Raw genomic sequence first — 21,345 nt, 5'->3', positions numbered from 1 at the left:
GAAAAAATGAGTTTGAATGATTCACCAAAATTTGAAATAACTGATTCCATGGACAGCTGTCCTCATCCTATATTTAATCTCTCCCATGAAATAATAATAATAAATTTAAGTGTGACACTCAGAATCATTATTGACAATTATTTAGGCATTTTTATGACGGTTAAGCCCTTTTTATTAGCATTCTGCCAATTCTATCTGCTTTAATTTTCACTCTTTCAGTTTGTTTGCATCTTCTGTGCTTGGGTATTGACAATACCAGTTGATTTTTAAAAAATTTAAACAGTTCTTGTATTAAGAATTACTATCCATGGACAGATGGACATTTTAATCCAGCGGAAACCTTATGTCTGCCCCAATGTTCCCATATTTGTGTGTTTCTTATCCTGAAACTGTATCCCTCTGGAAGTTATATTCTTAAACTCTAGCCTAAAAAGTTGTTACTTTCAATATTTTCCTATCTACTCAAAACATCCATCTTACATCTTTCTTCTTTCTTTCCCCCCTTCCTTCACTATTCATTTCAATTCATAAGTGTAAGAAAATTGAATGAAAGCATTCAGTTTCTTCAAGAAATCCTGGAATTCAATAATATTAATGTTATTATGAAAAGTCTTTTTGCTAGGGTTCTAGTTCTATAAAACAAACTGTCCTGCTTTGTTAAAGCTTACAGACAAAATTTTAAAACAACACAGAAATAAAAACAGGATTATTACACTTTTATATGAGTCTTTAACAATTTATTTTTACCTTTATGAAACTAAAACTCCACAAAGAAGTTTACAAATCCATAAGGTGTTCCAACTTGCTGTATTTTACCTTTGAATCAATGGTTTTGATGACAGATTTTTTTTTTTTTTTTTAATACATAGCTAGCTATTTTCCTAGAGCCCACACTCTATCTGAAGAAGAAGAGTTTTTTCAGGTAAATTTGATATCCAGTACTACACAGAATTTCTTTGTAGCAGGTCTTCCTTTATGATATAGTATCGTTTTAGTTGTGCTTTTAGGATTATACCTAGTTTTGCATTTCCTTTTGGAACATATGCTTTAGGGTATCTTAGAACAAATTTAAAAATCCAATATGATTTAAATTCCTCAGTGCTTTCGCCTACATAAAAATGTGTTTTTATTTGGAGTCAAAAATTTTATTTTATCGTTATATGGTTGTGCTCCATTTTCTCTAGTAAAAAATAAGTATTTATTTTGTTTACTTTTCTTCACATGGTAATGAAGCAAACAAAGGATCCCAGTATGTTAACATTGAATGTAATTATGATCCTAAAAAATACTCTTCTCCGTCATATTTCACATATAACAAGATACAAATCACTTACTTTTTTTTTAATCACTTATATTTTTGCCATATCAATTTTTAAAATTGTTTGTCTCCAAAAAATTCAATACAAAAGATAACTGGAAGAAATAAATTTTTGGTGTATGCTAGATGAGCAATTTTAAGAAATCAACACATACATACACATAAACACAAATCCCCACCCATTATATTACATGCATTGAAATAAAAATGCATTATTCTTTCCAGAGACCCCTGAGATATAAAACTTATAAAAAAGAAATTTCAGATATGAATTTACCATTAGGCATACCATAAACAAAGTTTTGTAAAATTCCAAAAAAGTTGTTGGAAGTTAGAGTATATATGTGGGGCTTGTGTTGGCGCTATGAATATATTGAGTGTATATCGAGTATAGCTGAAGAAAAGAAAATGCATTTGTCTTCATAGCTTGCATGATTAAAGGAACATGTAATAATAAAACTACATATTTCGTTCTATGACAAAAACGTTAAGTAATATATTACAGGAGAGTCAGTAAAATTCTCTATGTATTTGAAGAGTTACTTTAATAACTATGCTATCAAAATTTTATTTGCATTTTTCATGCTGCCTTCTTTAGGCTTTCACTGTCTTCATGCAAACTGATCATCGCTTAGGATTCCCTACATGTAGCAGGTGTGAGATGGGTCCACTTAGAGTTTTCTTTTTCTGTACTTGTTATGGTGTATACTGTAATAACGAGTGTACTAAAATCTGAATTGGCTGTACTTTTAATTCTGTCACTAATAAATATGTTATTTGGGGCTAGTCAGGACATAATTGTAGACTTGATTTTCTTATGTTGTAAAATTTAAAGTGTTATACAATGATATTTTCAGTGTTTGAACTCTGTATTTATCTCCAAAGAGTATTATTGGACAATTATGTTGTCTTGCAGCAGTTTTCTCAGTTTTTAACTTATGAAGCTGACCCTTTCCAGACTCCAATGTCAAGCCTTTGTGTCCTTTGATTTTAATTTGTGTCCCATGTCACAAATTTCTGGGGCCTTCTTTACTTCATTCTAATTTAATGAAGTTGTTTTATTCTCAAAATGAATTTAAAAGTACTAGACTCTAGTATATGTATTTATGATTAGCCAACCTCTATTGCAAGATAAATTTTTATTGATTGGAATAAGATCATTAATCTCCAGTTTCAAAGTGACCAAATATACATTAGCCTATCATATTTGATAGCTATATATACTTTTAATTTGCAGTGGGTACTTATATGCCCCAAGTTGAAATTTCTCTTGAAAGGTGCTCATTTGCTCCAGGTAGAAGTTTCTCTACACATTAATTCTTACAATTGAATGAAAGTATAATGTGCAATTTTACAGCACAGGAGCTATTGTAATATTTTTGCATAACTGCTAATGAATATGTTAACACATTATTTAAATAAAAGTAAATGTATTTATTTTGATTAAATATTGTTGATGAAAAAACTCATATTTAATAGGTCTCAGTATTTAATACCAAGAGACTATTTTTCTCCAAAATTTTATGGCAATTGTAAGCAATCAAACTGAGAAGCACAATATGCAGACATAATTGATTTCTCCTAGTCCCTCAAGCTATTCTGTTCTATTTGCCAACTTATTTGAAATGTAAGATGAACAGACATTTGCCAGGAGGATAGTGGTTCTATATCTATGAAATTTGAATAATGGACATTAGAGAAAGGAAACATCTGACTCTTCCTGTAGACGATTTCTCTGTAAGAGCAAAATCACTGATTACAGCTAACCCTTGACTGCTGGGACTTTTTTTCTACCTAGACTGAGAGGATTGCGTGTCCTTCTGTGGACCAGTATCTGGTAATCAGGAGACAGACTCTTGAGAAACAGAGTAAATTGATATGCATCATTTTCTTTGACTGCCGGACCATTTTTAATTTCAACATTTTAGTGAATTCTGAAACCATCATTTTGAATATACTGTGTTCCCCGAAAATAAGACCTAGCCGAACAATCAACTCTAATACATCTTTTGGAGCAAAAATTAATATAAGACCCAGCCTTATTTTACTATAAGACCTGGTATAATATAATATAATATAATATAATATAATATAATATAATATAATATAATATAATATAATATAATATATAATATAACATAATATAATACCGGTCTTATATTAATTTTGGCTCCAAAAGACACATTTGAGCGGATTGTCCAGCGAGGTCTTATTTTCGGGGAAACAGGCTAGAAGATGAAAGACTTAAAAGCATTTAGAAATCTTGTATAAGCCAAAGCATTCCATATGGAATTTTGTGTCAAAATGAAGAATGAACTTCAGAAGCAAGAGTTTCAACATACAATTTTTTCAAAGACACTTCATTACTATTAACTAGGGAAACCTCTATAGTTAGACATATCCTAGATATATTCCTGATGATGAAACACACAGAATCTTAAATTATGATTGTTATTGGTTAGTTTGTCCTTTTGTTTGAAGCAGTTAATTATGTTTTAATCAAACCAATTTAGATAGTATTTTTTTCAGGTGACCCCCTTTGTGCCATGGAGACATCATGATTCATACTAACCAAGGAGCAGTAAGCATTGATCTGGCTCTTAGCGCTGTCAGTGGATGTACAGAATTCCTCCATACTGATCACAGATATCAAAGTGAAAAAGAAAGAAAGAGGACTTTGGAAAAATGAAGTAAAATCCATATTCAAGACTTACTCTATACGTTACTGCTAAGATTATCCAGATGCACATGAATTTACAAGAGTAGATTGATACATAAGAGAGTATGTACCACATTTAATGCTTTTTAAATATTCCTATTAAGGAAGAACATAGTTCTTAATGATAGCTAAATACACACAAAATAAATATATTAAAAGGTGGTGCTGTATAAGCTATGTCATTTCTTTACTGTGTAAGGCTATGCCTAGAATGTGTGCCTACGTGCCTAAACAGGATATTTTAAACCCTGTTCCTTTACAGTGCTTATTTTTCTGATTTAGTACAGGTCAGAAGAAAATGTAGAATATGCATGAACATGAAGGTCATAGTTGTGAGGCTCTGTTAGGTGATAAAATAAGAGAAAATTCAAAGATGACGACCATGTAAAACAGCTGGCATCCTGTCACCTGAATATTTTTATAACTAAACTGCCACATGTGCTTTTGTGAAACTGTGCCATATGGACACTGCAATTACATACTACACTGAATTACAACTCTTGGAGGAGGACATTTGCATGCTTCCACTTACATCCTCTATGTGCTTGGGATAAGAAAAGGCTACAGAAAAGAAACCAAAGTGAAAGTGGAAAAAACCCTAACCAGCTCAATTTCAGTTTTTATATGATTATTGATTGCATTACATATTAATGGAAAACTATTAGATTGTCAAACTGTTTAATTTTTGTTAATGATGTTGATACTTATCTGAGAGTAACAAAAATTTGATTCCCCTCTGGATACCTTTCCACAGGTGTATCCAGGCACAGAAATATCATGTAACAATGAATTCCTTTCATAAAATTCTTAACGTACTGATTCCCTGTAACTTTTTGTAATTAATTTGAGAAATAGATGCCTGTGTTACAACAGAGATACACGTCCCATACACACAGTAGCTTCCACCTGACTGCATAGTCACTCTGCTTCTTGGTACATGTCTAGATCATCTTCTCAGCAGTTACTGAATGCCAGCAACTGTTTCCAGGTGCTTTGGGAACTTTTTACTATATCTAGTAAAATAACCCACACTCATTTTTTAGACAAACTAATTAGAAAATGTAATCCTTAACAGTATCTAGAAAGTAATTAATGACTTATATTTATTACACATATGCATATATTCATAAAGTAAGATGACAGGACATTATTTGCGAAGGGCCAATTTGTGCCTGACATTTTAAATATATTTTATAATTTAACCTTTTTATAGATAGTTTAAGAAAGGTAACATTTTTCCAACATCACTATGTGGAAACTCAGCAATAAGGAAGACAATTTGAACAGGGGCAGTCATTTTAAGTGTCCATCGATAGACTAGTGATAAACAAGATGTGGTACCAACATATTACTCAGCAATAAAAAAGAATGAAATCTCACCATTTGAGACAACATGGATGGACATAGAGGGAATTAGGCTAAATTAAATAAGTAAGAGAGATAAGTACAAATACCATATGATTCTATTTATATGTGGAATCTAAAATAAATAGATAGATAAATGAGCAAACAAAACAGAAACAAACTCATAGATACAGAGAATAAATTGATGGTTACAAGAAGGGCGGGTGTTTGGGGTGGGTGGGTGAAAAAGGGGAAGGAGTTAAGTTGTACAAATTGCCACTTATAAAAATAGTCATGGAGATGTGGAGTACAGCATAGGGAATACAGTCAATAGTATTGTAATAACTATGTATGGTCTCAGATGGGTACTTATCAGGGTAATCAAGTCATCAGTTATATAAATGTCTAATCATTGTTATACACCTGAAACTAATATAATATTGTGTGTCAACTGTAAATGAAAAATTTTAAATGAAAGCAAAACAAAATATTTTTTTAAGTGGCAAGAGTGAGAAGTAGAGCTAAAACTCTGAATAGCAACCAGATCAGTGAAGTTTTTACAATACCAAATAATACAAGTATAATTTCACAATACTACACTGATACACATATGATTAACCACAGTAACATGGATCATTCATTCTTTCAGGGATGAATGTTTCCATTTTTAGCTGATAACTCTATCAGTGAAGCCTGTGTTTGGTAAAGAAGCTCTCTCAAGTCTGGAATTCAGGATCAGAGCTGAACCATATAATTCTGTTCTATAATCCAGCAAATGAATTTAGAAATTTCTCCCTTAATTACTTCAACTCTATATAAACATTTAGAGTATTACCATGTTATCTTTACTAGTGAGTCTTTTGAGATGAAAAACCCAAGGCTGTAATTTTTCAGGGTGGAAAAAGAAAGTTGTAAAATATGCAGTATCTCAACATTCTTAGGAAAGAAATCTTCAGGGACTACTTTCACTTGCAAATTTATTTTGTAATGGTTTAGTTCTACTGTATCAATTCTAAAAGTGTGAGAAAATGGAATGTTACTTACTAATTCTAGATTTTGTTGGTTGCTGGGTTAATAAAACTGGGGGAAAATGAGTCAGTAAATAGGCAGCCATATTTCATTTCAAACTCACCCATATTTTTCCTATTTACATATTTGCTAAGATGTGTCTAATATTCTTTCTCATAAACATATATCACATCTAATACATCAATTAAAATAACATTGATTATTCTGTTAAATACAGTCAATCATTTCCAAAGACTGGGATCTATCTTAATGTAATAATCCCCTCTAGCCATGTCATTCTAATGAGCTTCAAATGTGAGTAAAGGAATCGGAGCAGGTTGCTTCACCTTCATCAACATTCCCATAAGGTGATCCTTAAGCAAAATTGGTCTAGGATAAACAATAACCCAATCGCTTGCAGCCATAGTGTGCGTATGGCAGCACTTCAATGCATACAATTTTTTCTCTTTCCTGTTCTACTAGTTAAGTTTGCTCCAAGTTAACAGTTGGATGAGATAGATTAAAACCAGTTTCAACAAGTTTAATGATCAAAATTTTCTCAAATAGCACCAAGAACATTCCATAATGTGATACCTAAAAGGATCACGCTAAACCACGCGGGGCAGACTTTTGAGGTCGCTGTCCAATGAGTAACATCTCACACATATTTTGGTTGTCGTATTTTAACATAACTTCACTCCAGGAAAAGTGCTGAAGAAAAAATCTAATTGCATTTTGGTTGTCAATTTGGAAGTTGCAGTTATGTCAAAATAAATAAAATATTCTTTAAATGCATATAATTATAATCACATGGAAGTATACTTCACAATTATGACAAACATGTTTATAGATCAAAGTTTACATTGCAAACCTAGCAACAACAAAATAATTTCTCCTTGGACAAAATATTTTCATAAATTTAGCAATGGTCACAAGTTAACAAAATAAAGGTAAAATATATTTTATAATTTCTTCTAATCGAGGCAATGACCCTTGCCATCCCAATTAGAATAAGAAATTTGTTATGAAAGAAGACTTTAAACCAAAAGAACTGTTAATCTTTTTGCAAGATTATGAGTATTAAGCAATCATGCATGGACATCTGGAATAAACAAGACTCATAATTTATAAAGAATTGGGTTTTTTTGTTTGTTTTTTGTTTTTTGTTTTTTTTTTTCTCGCCCTACTTCAGGATCAGTATTTATTCAGAATTCATAAGTTTCTGCATTAGTTGAGGAAATTATATTCATGTTTCTCTCCAGTGGTTCTATGTAACTGTCCATGTATATTTTCTAAATAATTTATCATTTGAGAAAAAGATAAGAAAAGAAATTTCTCTTGTGCCAAAACATTGGAAAAAAATTCCATTATGTTAGATGTACCAGATAAGTCATGATAGATATTTATCACTTAATAGGTATTATTAAAACATAAATGTGTTTATTAATTACAAAATTACTATCAGTGGTTGTGACAAGTAATCTACAATGTTTATATTAAATCTGATCTTAATGCAACTATTTCATTTCATAAATCTGATGAAAATTGGTAATTACTACAACTTTTAAGAGATTTAAGTAAAACTTGAGAAATGAAGCTGATTAGCTTTGTAACAGTAAATGAGCTCACTGATATTTCAAAAATTGAGTCAAAAAATAGTCTACCTGTTTAATATGTAAAAATTAATTCCCCAAAATATAAATGATGAATTCTACCATATTTGAAATTAACTTCTTATATAAGAAACAAAAGTACAAAATGACAGAACCAAGATTAAGAGTATATTCTAAATCATATATATATATATATATGGAAGGGAATGGGTTCTTGCCATATATATATATATATATATATATATATATATAGAGAGAGAGAGAGAGAGAGAGAGAGAGAGAGAGACAGAGAGAGAGAGACAGAGAGAGAGAGACAGAGAGAGACAGAGAGAGAGAGACAGAGGGAGAGACAGAGAGAGAGAGCAGGAGAGAGAGACAGAGAGAGATGTAGATATAAATATCTACCTCTATATCTATATCATCTCTATCTATATATCATCTCTATCTATACCATCTATATCTATGTATCATGCTATTAGACTTCTTGAGAGAGCAAGGCCCTTGTGGATGGAATGGTGAGAGATAATTTTATGGAGGTAAAGGGACTTACAGGGGTAGAACAATCAGAGTGGGAATTGATTATACAGTTTGAGTTAAGAGCTGGAGATTCACTGTCTATCTGGTACTCAAGAGCTAACCCTTTTCAATTTTAACCTGACAACAAAAAGTTCAGAATTTCCAAAAACACTGCTTTGAGGGACATGTGCTTCCATATGATCATTGCAACATTGTTTACTATGGCCAAGATATGGAGACAAACTAGCTCTCTGTGGATGGATGAATGGATAAAGAGGTACATATATGAGTATACAATGGAATATTGCTCAGCAATGGAAGGGAATGTGTTCTTGCCATCTGTGGTGGCATTGATACACCTAGAGGGTACTGTGCTGAGTGATGTCAGACATAGAAGATGCAGTGTGATTTCTTTATATGTGTAATCTAAAGAACAAAATAAACAAGCAAACAAAAGAGAAACAAACTCATAGATACAGACAGAGAGCATGTTGATGGTTGCCAGATGGGGAGAAGGTTAGGGGGGTGGTTGAAAATGGGGAAGGGATTAAGAAGTACTAATTTGTTGTTACACAGTAGTCTTGGGGATGTAGGGTATAGCATAAGGAATATAGTCAATAATATTGTAATAATTATGTATGGTGTCAGATGGGTGCTAGATTTATTGGATTGATAGATGGGAGGGTGGTTGGAGTCAGGGTGAAAAACGTGGAAGTATTAAGAAATATAAATTAGAAGTTACAAAATAGTCATGGGGATGTAAAGTAAAGCATAGGGAATATCGTCAATAGTATGGTAATAACTGTACATAGTGCCAGGTGGGTACTAGACTAGTCAGGGGTATCACTTCTTAAATTATACAAACATATTACTACTACGCTGAAAGTAATATAAAATAATGCTGTATGTCAACTGTAATTGAAAAAAATTTAAAAAGGAGGAAAAAGGTGAAGGGGACTAGAGGTCCAAATTTCCAGGAATAAAACAAATAAGTCATGGGATGTAATGTACAGCATGGGGAATATAGTCAATAATTTTGTGATAGTACAGTGTGGTGTCAGATGGTTTTGGACTTATGGTGATTACTTCTTTAGGTATATAAACATTGAATAACTATGGCATTCACTTGCAACTAATATAATATTGTATGTCAGCTATATTTTAATAAAAGTCTTTAAAAAATGGAATTCCCAAAGTACAGGATCTAATTTCATGGTATTCTGTTTTTGGAGCTCTGACTAAACCTCATCTTCTAAATGTAATGGAGGGAGATTTAAGACTCAGGTCCCTGAGTTTGTCTTTGAATAGCCTTGAGTAAATCAAATTCAGAGGTTTTGCCCTGCAGATATTCTGAAATTTGCTGGTAAAGCTAGAAATTGTAAGATCAATGTTTGAATACAATAGGGGGAAAATGAAGGCAGAGAAAGAAATTAACTTTCTTATAACTGGCATCCAAATTCATTAACTTCTGTCCTCAGCTTTGTTTCCTTAAACAATCATCTCCTCCTAGTCATTGTATAAATCTAGGTATAGTCCTTTTTGATTCTGTGCATAGGACATTTTATTTACATCAAATTGTCTCTTAAAGTAGGCTTCTGCTTCCTTATAACATCATTATAGCCGGGGAATGCCATGGCAGATGTTGTGGTTGTCAATGTTTAGCCTTATTTTATGTAGAAACCTGGGAAATCTTTTCACTACATTCTTTTTGCCAATACCGTCCATTGATTTTAATTCTTCCGTGAATTTTTAATATAGCCAGGATATTTCTGAATAATTTTTTTCTCATTTTCTTCTTTCAGTAAGCTCAAGGTCACAATGAAGAACTACTCCATAACCAGCAAAGAGTGAGTAATGATCTTTATTCAATTATTTTTATTTCTAAGTCCAAATGGCAATTCCAGGTATGTTCTGTGAAGGTTAAAAACTGAAATCATGAAGGTAATTTCATATTCTGCATTTATATCTTTTGCTTTTCTTTATTGGTTCAATTACTATTTTCTCCATGAGATGTAAAGTTCTAAGAGAGCAAGTATCATGCTTGCTTTATTTAATACTATTACCATGTTTCCCTGAAAATAAGACCTAGCCAGCCCATCAGCTTTAATGCATCTTTTTGAGCAAAAATTCATATAAAACCGGGTGTTATTTTACTATAATATAAGATCCGGGCTTATATTATATTGTATAAGACCGGGTCTTGCATTAATTTTTGCTCCAAAAGCTTCATTAGTGCTGATGGTCTGGCTAGGTCTTATTTTGGGGGAAATACGGTAATACATGAGGCATCTGGCTGTATGTCAACCGTTTTTTTGTAGGCTTCCAATTTTTGTTGAATGCCTCATTCCCAGAGGTAATAATAAAGAATAATGCTCACTGAGTAAGTATGAGCCTTCATTTTCTTTTCAGTTTAAAAACAAACAAATAACCATGACACTAACATCATTGAGTTTATCAGCATACTAAGTATTTGTGCACATCTTAGGGAAACTACCTGAATATGATAATTATATTCATAGAAGCAGGTACCTATACTTTCCACTCTTTGCCTCACCTCTGCCTCAACATGCATGGGTCACTCATAAATACTGCATCATCTCGTAACTGGACATTTCCATTGTTTGTACTCTTGTGGCCTATTTTCTCTTATTTATTGAATATTAATTTTTTTCCTTCAAAATTTTGTCTCAGCCCAAGCCATTAAGCATATACTGGTCAGTCAAGCTTATAATTCCTTTCTGTGAATGGAAACAATTCTTTATAAGAACTAATTACAATGGTAATTTGTGTTTCTCAGTTCAATTTACTCAGGGTTTCTTTAACAACCTCAAAAGTTTTGAAAAATCATTAGCAAATAGGAATCATTATTCTTTACTTCATTTTTCATTGCCCATTCCTGTACTTGATCTAGGACTTATGAATTTCTTTTTATATTTTATGGTATTTATATAAATTGTATTTTAATTGAATTTAGCACCTTGTAATATAACTAGGATAATGTATAATTTTATTGTCCAAAAGAGCATCATTTCAAGAATAAAACAAATCACTTGTAATAATTAGGCAAGAAAATATAGGCATAAACCAGCAGTATCCCAGGCAAAATTATAGTCCAAATTATATTCATATGTTAATGAACAATTTGCCATAATCTAGTTTATGGTTGTCTGTCTTTAAGGAATCCCAAATTTACCACCATTTCCTATTTTGTTTTGTTTTTCTTGTCTATGAGATAAGCATGTACTGGCTATTTATCTTACTTTGCTGCATAAGCATTTATTAACTCTATGCTACATATGAGAATGTACTGTGGGAGACACATTCCATCTTCAATATCATTTTGTGTTTTGGGAGATACAAAGAAAAATGAGGTATAGTTTTCTACAAAGATCAATATAAAATAGACAAGCCTGTAGAAAACTAACATCAACATGACATTGTCAGTAACATTGTAAAGATTATGTAGGGTGCCAAATGGTCAGTGGACTTATCAGGGGGATCACTTCAGAGACTATGTACATGACCAATATCTATACATCTGAAACTGAAGTAGAATAATATGGAATGTCAACTATAATTATATATATATATATATATATATATATATATATATATATATATAAATTTTAAAGTATTATATAGATACATATATATGTATGTGTGTGTGTATATATATCTATGTATATATATATATATATATATATATATATATATATATTTTTTTTGCCACAGGATGTGGAGTACAGCATAGGGAATAGAGTCAATGATATTGTAATAGCTGTATTTGATGTTAGAGGGGCAGTAGAGTGGGGGGGAGGGTTATCACTTTGCGAGGAGTATAAATGTCTAACTACTACATTGCTTTGTATATCTGAAACTAATAAAAATCAAATTAAAAAAATAATTTAAAAAATATAAATGATAAAATGGCAATAGATACAAAACAAAACAAATAAAACCCATGAGGTTGTGTTGACGTTAATAGATTAAAAGTGCTAAGGAGAAAGAACTGATTTTTTTTTAACAAGCAAAGTATTTATATTGGACTTTGAAAAATAAGTAAGAGTCTGATGGAATGAAACATACACAATAATAAATCAAAGAAAAGGAAATGTGGAAACAACACAGATAACACAAACAACAAAATAAAAGCTATATTTGCAGACATGCATTAATCATTCGCTCTCCCTTTGTTTCCTTCTTAAAGTCTGGTTTAAGAATTTCTTCCTGATGCCACTACTTCCAACTTCCTTTTCAGATTCAGCAAGTTTAGGATTAAATTTTGGCATGTTTAAGAATGTGGAACATGTTGGGATTGCAACATACTCCCTGCCACCTTTTTTTCTTTGCAGCCTCATTTACTTGGGGAATGAGTAATTTTTCAACAAGTACAATTTGTCCTTATTCAATTTATTGTTTCATGAACATAATACTTTAAAAAAATTTTTATGCCATCCAGTCAATATACTTTCATGACATGATGCATAAAAAGGAAAAGCAATAATACACATGATCACAACAAATAAATTATGTTACATAAAAAAAAACCTAAAAGGAATTATATTAATACTTTCTTTGCATCGTCATATGAAAAAGAAACCCATTAAATATGATAGACACATTATCCTTTTTTTTTTTTTTTTTTTTTTAGCCTGGGTACTTAACTTGTGTTTTTCCAAACAGAGAGAGAATTTCCAAGCTCCTTGGAGTTGTTTCTCTTAAAAGAAAACATGATTTATAGCTACTGTGATTATTTGTACCACTTTGCAAACCGGAGATGACTTATTTCTTTTCCAAGGAATAATGCTGACTGCAAGGTTGTGCATATTTTAGATTGTTTCAATTCCTAGAAAAATATCATAAGAAGTTATAATCAGGTTATAGCATTTTTAGAGCTTCATTTATTATTGTGTGTTTTATCTTCAAGTTGTTTTCACAGGTTTGTCAGCATTGTCTGCTTTTGTGTTGAGAAAAAGTAGTTTAACTTAGATGTCATTATTTAGAATGTTTACCCCCAATGAGCACTTTTAAACTTTGGAAACAGTTTTATAATAATTAAAACAATAATCCCTTATAATGAATGAGGCTTTAAGTTTTAGGTATACTTTAACAAACATCTGTTTTCAGAGGTAGAGCTGAAAATGAAATGCCATTCTACTAGTGTTAAAAAATAAATTTAAATAGTACCTCCTTTAAAAAAACACTTCCGTAACAAAATTTGAATTATAAGTTTAATACATTACAACTTGATCAAAGGAGATAATATATGTTTGGCACCTTGAAATACAAATGAAAACACTGGAGATTCATATACAAAGAGGGTGCCAAAACAAAACAAAACACAAAGCTTGTACACATTTTAAGAAAGGAAAACACTGTATTAAAATTGTAATACTCAATATGTACCAATAATGAAAGATAGATACAAGTCACGTTTGACTTCTGTAATTACAAGAGGAGCTCAAAGTGGTTACCATCAGCATCCAGACACTTCTGATTACGGTGAACTGCGGCTTGAGCAATGTTAACTGAAGTGTCCACTTGTATACGTTTTTCTGGCAACCCTGGTATGTGATTCCAGTAATTTTCTGCAGGACATTCATTAAGTGAGCAAATGTTAGTTACTATTAACTGTACATAAGCTTATTTTGGGTTTTTTTTTTAGTTCGTTGTTAAAGATGTAGTGTCTTTACAACATAATTTTCTGTGGTTCTTTCCTCTAAAAGTGTGTCTCTCTTAATGGCCAGTCAGGCATTCTTTTCTCCCCATTCCATTCAGCTCAGGATACTTCCTCAGAGTTGCTGGGATAGTGTAGTCTATGAATTTTATCCATTTTTGGTTTAATGTCTTTATCTTAAAGAGCATATAGCATATTTGCTTTAGGACCTTTACCATATCCCAGGTTGTACTGTACTGTATTAGTCTGCTCAGGCTGCCATAACCAAATACAAGAGGCTGGGTGATTTAAACGGCAATTTAGTTTCTCATAGTTCTGGAGGCTGAAGTCTGAGATCAGGATGCCAGCATGGTCAGATTCTGAGAATTCTCTTTCTGGTTTGTACATGGCCATCTTGTTGTGTCTTCATATGAGAGAGAGGGAGAGGGAGAGGGGGAGGGGGAGGGGAGGGGGAGGGGGAGGGGGAGGGGAGGGGGAGGGGAGGGGGAGGGGAGGGGGAGGGGGAGGGGGAGGGGGAGAGGGAGAGGGAGAGGGAGATATCTTTGGTGTTTCTTATAAGTGCAGTCATCCCCACCCTCATAAATTTACATAAACTTAATTACTTCCGAAGGTCCTACATCCAAGTACTGTCACATGGTGGGGTAGGAATTCAGCATAGGAATTACGAGGGGACACAATTCAGTCCATAGCAATACCATCAGGCCTCACACTGCTGTTGCTCTTCCAAATTTCTTGAAGTTGTGTTTTATCATCATCAAGCAATTACAGTATTTCTTTTAACTTTTCTTCTGTCTCGTATTTAACACATTTGTGCATGTGTTCCAAGATTCTTTTTGAATTTTCTGCTTCACTTTTCTGGGCTTGCAGTGTATGAAGCAAGTGGCCCTGCTGTAGTAATATATGTTGCCATTTAATATTCATCACCATTCATAAGATTCTCACTTGTTGCAGGTCTAATTGCTTATTATTCAATACTGTTATTTCCATCTACCTTTCACCTTTAGCATTATTAGTTTTAGCTTTAGCTGGATATTGTACACTGATATTTTTAAATTATGAAAACTAATAATCTGGATTAATTTGTTTAATATAGAAAATACAATGGCATGCTCAGCTACGCATCTAAGTCTAAAAGTTGCACAAGCCTAGTTTGGCCTTACTAATTAGCTGAGGAAGACTACTAGCTAGAGGTATCTTTTAAAGACTAGTTTTTAATTTCATGTATGAGAAGGAAGGAGTGGGTTCTGCAGTGGTTGGATTAAATATGGTTTGCATATAAATGTCTCACTCCTTGATAATGAACTGAGGAGAATACTTAGAAAAAGTATATTACATGTGAGTGATGTAGATTCATTCAGATAGAACTGTAAATGAACTTGAAATAATGGGCAGTTTTCTCCAACAGTCTTAGAATAAAATTGTCAGTGCACTTGTTGAAGAGATTATGGTTCAGTATGGAATCAATATCTGGAAATACTACAAGGCAAGGAGAAACCATTTAGTCTTATATGTAGGAGGATGGCATGGTTCAATTTGCAGATTGTTTGGTCCTCAAGGGCCATGAACCTCCCAGTACTTAGCAAAGAGCTGCCACACAGTAGGTGATCAGCAGATAACTATTCTATAAGTGAAAACTGCATAAATTATTTTCTAAAAGATTCATCAAGAGTGTCATTAAAAGCATGGCAGCATGAGGAGTCCTCTGAGCTCCCACTTGAAGTTACAAGTTAAACGGATATAATTCAACAAATAATTCCCTGTGTAATATACAAACACGTTTGAGAGTTCTGCGTATCCACACCTCTGAAGATGGGTGAATCTCGGTTAAAAGGGCAGGAGGGAAGGGAGAAGAGCAGAGACGGGTATGCAGATGCAGCCCAGAGCTCACTGTAGTTCTCAGGAGAGGGGAGGATTCAGGCTGCAGTGCACTCTCTGTGGCCCCAAGCATTTCTGCCTGAATGATTAGCATATAATACTGCTGAACCCAACAATCGGGGCAGAGAACAAATACAGAGGGGTGACACCTGTGTTCTAGCAGCTGCAATTGACAAGCAGAGAACAAAGCCACAGAACCTGGCTGCCTCCCCACACTCTCCTAGAGTTAACAGTGGACCCAAGAAAAAACTTCAGCAGTGCGTGTAGGGTTACAAAGCAGAATATTGACAGCCCTGCGAACTAGAGAGACAGTTCCCGAGTGGCAGACACACACTGTGGCTAATCCCAGTGACAGGGGTGAAGATACAGAGACAAAACAGTTAAGGTCTAGCAGTCACCATTACTAGATGGAAAACAAAGCCACAAATACACCAGCAACTTCTCCCAGGCTTCCCTGCCCCCACTCATAACAGCTGGTCCCAGCAGGGGCCCCAGGGGACAGTACAAGCAGAGCAGCACCACATCTGGCTACAGGGGCAGCACTGAGATTTCAGGGGCTCAGAACCTCATCAAACACCACATTGTCCCACAGGAGTGGTGCCCTCAGACCAAGGTGACCTGGTCACAGAGGGGATGCCCACGTCTCTAGGGATTACAAGGCACCTTCCACCATAAGAAGCCAGAACAGTGCAAGAGAAAATAAAACACTGCAGCACCACTTACTGGGAAACAACAAAAAAGAAACATTATCAAGATGCTGCAGAGTTCATCCCATAAACACATAGGCAGATAAATAATCTATCAAATACCATGAACAACCAAGGTAATAAAGAAGCTCAGAGAGAAAATGAAAAATCTCCAGAAAATAAACTTAAATACGTGGAAATATGTGACTTCAATGACAGCGAATTCAAGATTACAATTCTGACATTATGTTAGGTGAAATAAGTCAGATGGACAAAGACAAATACCATATGATCTCACTTTTATGTGGAATCTAAAAAATAGAATAAATGAACAACTAATCAGAAACAGTCTCAGAGATATAGAGAAAAACCTGAGGGTTGCTAGATGAGAGGAGGTGGGGATGAGGGAGAAGGTGAGGGGATTAGAAAGCACAAATTAGTAACCACAGGATTGCCATGGGGATACAAAAGACACATTGTGGAATATAATACATAATGTTGTAAGTATTTTGTAGCATATTTCTTGGACACTTGTCTTATTAGGGAGACCACTTCATGGATGGTGTAGATACCTGATCACTGCAGTGTACACCTGAAGCTGACACTGAATAATAATAAATGTCAAATATACATATATATACATATACATATATATATATATATATATATATATATATATATATATATATATATAAAATTATAGTTGTCAGTTGCAGGATGTGGAGTACAGCATAGAGAATAGAATCAGTGGAATTGTAACAGATATATACTATGTCAGAGGGATAATAAATTGGGAGAGGGGGGTTATCACTTTGTGAGGGATATAAATATCTAACTATTACATTATTCTGTACACATGAAGCTAATATAAAGAAAGATTGCAGGTCTGAAAAAAGCTCCACAATATGCAAAAGAATTCAGATAAGCAGTTTAGTGTACTCAGAAATAAAATGAACAAACAAAAGCAAGATTTTATGAAGAGATTGCAACTTTAGAAAAGGACCTAATAGAAATTTTGGAGATGAAGAACTCAATAAAAGAGATGAAGAATGAAACAGTGAGCTTAGGAAATACAGCTGACCAGATGGAGGCAATAATTAGTTGTACTGAGGATAGAAATCTGGAAATATCACAGATGAGAGAAGAGAGAGACTTGAAAGATAAAAGAAATCAAAGAGCTCTACAAGAAACATCTGACTCTATCCGAAAGGGCAATATAAGAATCATGGGTATACCAAAAGGAGAATAGAGGGAGAAGGGCACAGAGAGCCTATTCACACAAATAGTCAACGAGAACTTCTGAAACCTGTGGAAAAAACTGTATCCTTGATTCCAATAACCAACCAGAACACCTAATTATCTCATCCAAAAAGGCCTTCTCCAAGGCATATTATATTAAAACTGTCAAAAATTAATGACAAGGAAACTATTCTTAAGGCAACCAGGGAAAAGAAGATGGTAACCTACAAATGAAAGCCCTTTTGATTTTTTTCAGCAGAAACTCTACAAGCTAGGAGGAAATTGAATCAAATATTCAAACTATCAAAAGAGAAAAATTACAAGCCAAGAATAATAAATCCAGCAAAGTTATCCCTTAGGTATGAAGAAGTAATAAAGACCTTTCCACATGTACAGTAACTGAGGGAATTTTCCACCACAAGGCCTGCATTACAGAAGATACCAAAGGGGGTTATTGTACCAGAAACAAAAAGACAAAAGGATACGAAAATTTGAGTAAGATGAATAACAGACCGAAGCAAGAAATTGCAACTCCTATTCAGAATATGGCACTGTGCACTTAAATATAATGTAAAGGTTAAAGGAGATAAAAACATAAAAATACAAAAAGAGAAAAAAAAAAAAAAAGCAATTGGTTACTGCAACTCAGAAATGAATTCCCATCATAAATAAGGCTAACTTGTGGCAACAAAAACATAAAAGGGGAATGATAAAGGCCTGAATTTGTGAAGGGAAATGGAGATAAGCTTCATGCTAAAGAAAAAGGAATACTTTATATATGAAACTTTCTTTTACACAAACGTCATGGTAACCACACAGGAAAAAAAAATACATAACTGAAACACATAACGTAAAAAAGAGGAAACAGAGGGGGTAACATCATAGAATACCACCAAACTAAAATAACAGATGCACAAGGGCAAAAAATCAATGGAGACACTGAGCTATGAGAAAACGAAAGATGAAATGGCTATAGGAAATCCTCACATATCAATACTCACCCTAAATGTAAATGGACTGAACTCACCAATAAAAAAGGCACAGAGTAGCAGATTGGATCTAAAAACAAAATCCAAACATATATTGCCTTCCAGAAACACATCTCAGCTGCAAGGAGTTAAGGGGTGCAAACACAACCTTAAAGGGAGCAAAATAATACTCCAAGCAAATAGCATCCCAAGAAAAATAGGTGCAGCCAAACTTATAACTTATGAAATAAATTTCAAGATAAAAATGTAACAGGAAACAACATGGATATAGCATTATGATAAAGGTGACAGTACAACAAGAAGACATAACACTGATCAATATATATACTCCCAACCAAAATATATAAAGCAACTACTAAGAGAACTAAAAGAAGAAACTGACAAAAACGCAATTATAGTAAGAGACCTAAATATATCATCAACAGCTATGGATAGATCATCCAAACAAAAATGTAATAAGGAAATACCAGCCTTCAATGACACATTACGCCAAATGGACGTAATCAACATTTACATAGCCTTTCATTCAAGAACACTGGATTATACATTATTTTCTGGTAAACATGGAACATTCTCAAGTATAGACAATACATTGGGATGCAAAACTAGCCTCACCAAATTTAAGAAGATTGACATTATACCAACCCTATTCTCTGACCACGATGCTTTGAAATTGGAGATCAACTGCATAAAGAAAGTGGGGAAAAAACACAAATATGTGGATATTAAACAACAAGCTACTACAGAACGACTGAGTCAAAGAAGAAACAAGAGGAGAGATCAAAAGATACATAGAAACAGATGAGAATAAAAATATATCAAAAGTTTGGGATGCTGCCAAAGTGGTAATAAGAGAGAAGTTTATATCATTGCAGGTCTATCTCATGAAACAAAACAAAAAATCCCAAATAAACAATGTAAAATTATATCTTAAAGAGCTGAAAAAGATGAAAAAGTGGAACCCAAAGTCAGCAGAAGGAAGAAAATAATACAAAATTAGAACAGAATTATATATAACTGAACAAAACGGCCATGGAAAAAAACAATGCAACAAAGAGCTGGTTCTTAGAAAAGATTAATAAAATTGACAACCTTTGGCTAGACTCACTAAGGAAAAAAAGAGAAAACAAACAAAATCAGAAATGAAAGAAGAGGTTACGATGGAAACAATAAAAATACAAAGGACCACACAAGAATACTATGAGAATTATATGACACTAAGTCAATAAACTAAAGGAAATGGACTAGTTCTTAGAAATATGTAATCTTCCTAGACTGAATCACGAAGAACTGGACTATCTGAATAGAGAAATCAACCATAAGGAAATTGAAACAATGAACCAAAACCTTCCCAAAAGCAAAAGTCCAGGACCAGATGGCTTCACTAGTGAATTCTACTAAACATTTAAAGGGGATGTAACAGCTGTTCTCTTTAAACTCTTCCAAAAAGTTGAAGAACCAGTAATACTTCCTAACTCATTTTATGAGGCCAACATTACCCTAATACCAAAACCTGGTAAGGATAACACACACAAAAAAAGAAAACTGCAGACTAATATCTCTGATAAATAGAGACACAAAAATTCTGAACAAAATACTAACAAGTCAAATACAACAATATTTTAAAAAGGTTACATATCACAATCAAGTGGGGTTCATCCCAGGGGCACAAGAATGATTCAACATACACAAATTGGTCAATATAATACACCACATAAAATGAAGGATAAAAATCAGACGATTATATCAATAGGTGCAGTAAAAGCATTTGACGAGATATAACATTCATTTATGATTAAAACACTTAATAAAATGGGTATAGGGAGTAAGTACCTCAACATCATAAAGTCCATATATGACAAACTCTCACCTAACATCATAACTAATGGTGCAAAACTAAAGCCTTTTGCTCTATGTTCAGGAACAAGACAAGAACATCCCCTCTCATTACTGTTATTCCACATAGTACTGGAAGTTCTAGCCTGAACAATCAGGCAAGAGAAGGAAATAAAAGGAATCCAAATTAGGAATGAAGAAATCAAATTGTTACTTTTGCAGATGACATGATTCTCTATGTAGAAAACCCTAAAGACTCCACCAAAAACTATTAGAAATATAAATACATATAGTAAAGTTGCTGGATACAAAATCAATGTATAAAAATCCATTGCTTTCCTATATAATAACAATGAAATTTCATAAAAATAAATGGAAAAAAAAGTGTTTTGCAATTGCAACCAAAATAATGAAATACCTAGGAATAAATTTAACAGAGGATACAAAGGACCTATATACTGAAAACTACAAGACATTATTAAAACAAATTGGAAAAAAACATACAAAAAATGGAAAAATACTCTT

This window comes from Rhinolophus sinicus, chromosome 2 (assembly GCF_057876585.1).
Source record: "Rhinolophus sinicus isolate RSI-liver-muscle chromosome 2, RSI-T2T, whole genome shotgun sequence".
NCBI lineage: Eukaryota > Metazoa > Chordata > Mammalia > Chiroptera > Rhinolophidae > Rhinolophus > Rhinolophus sinicus.
Note: the sequence above shows the minus strand (reverse complement) of the source record.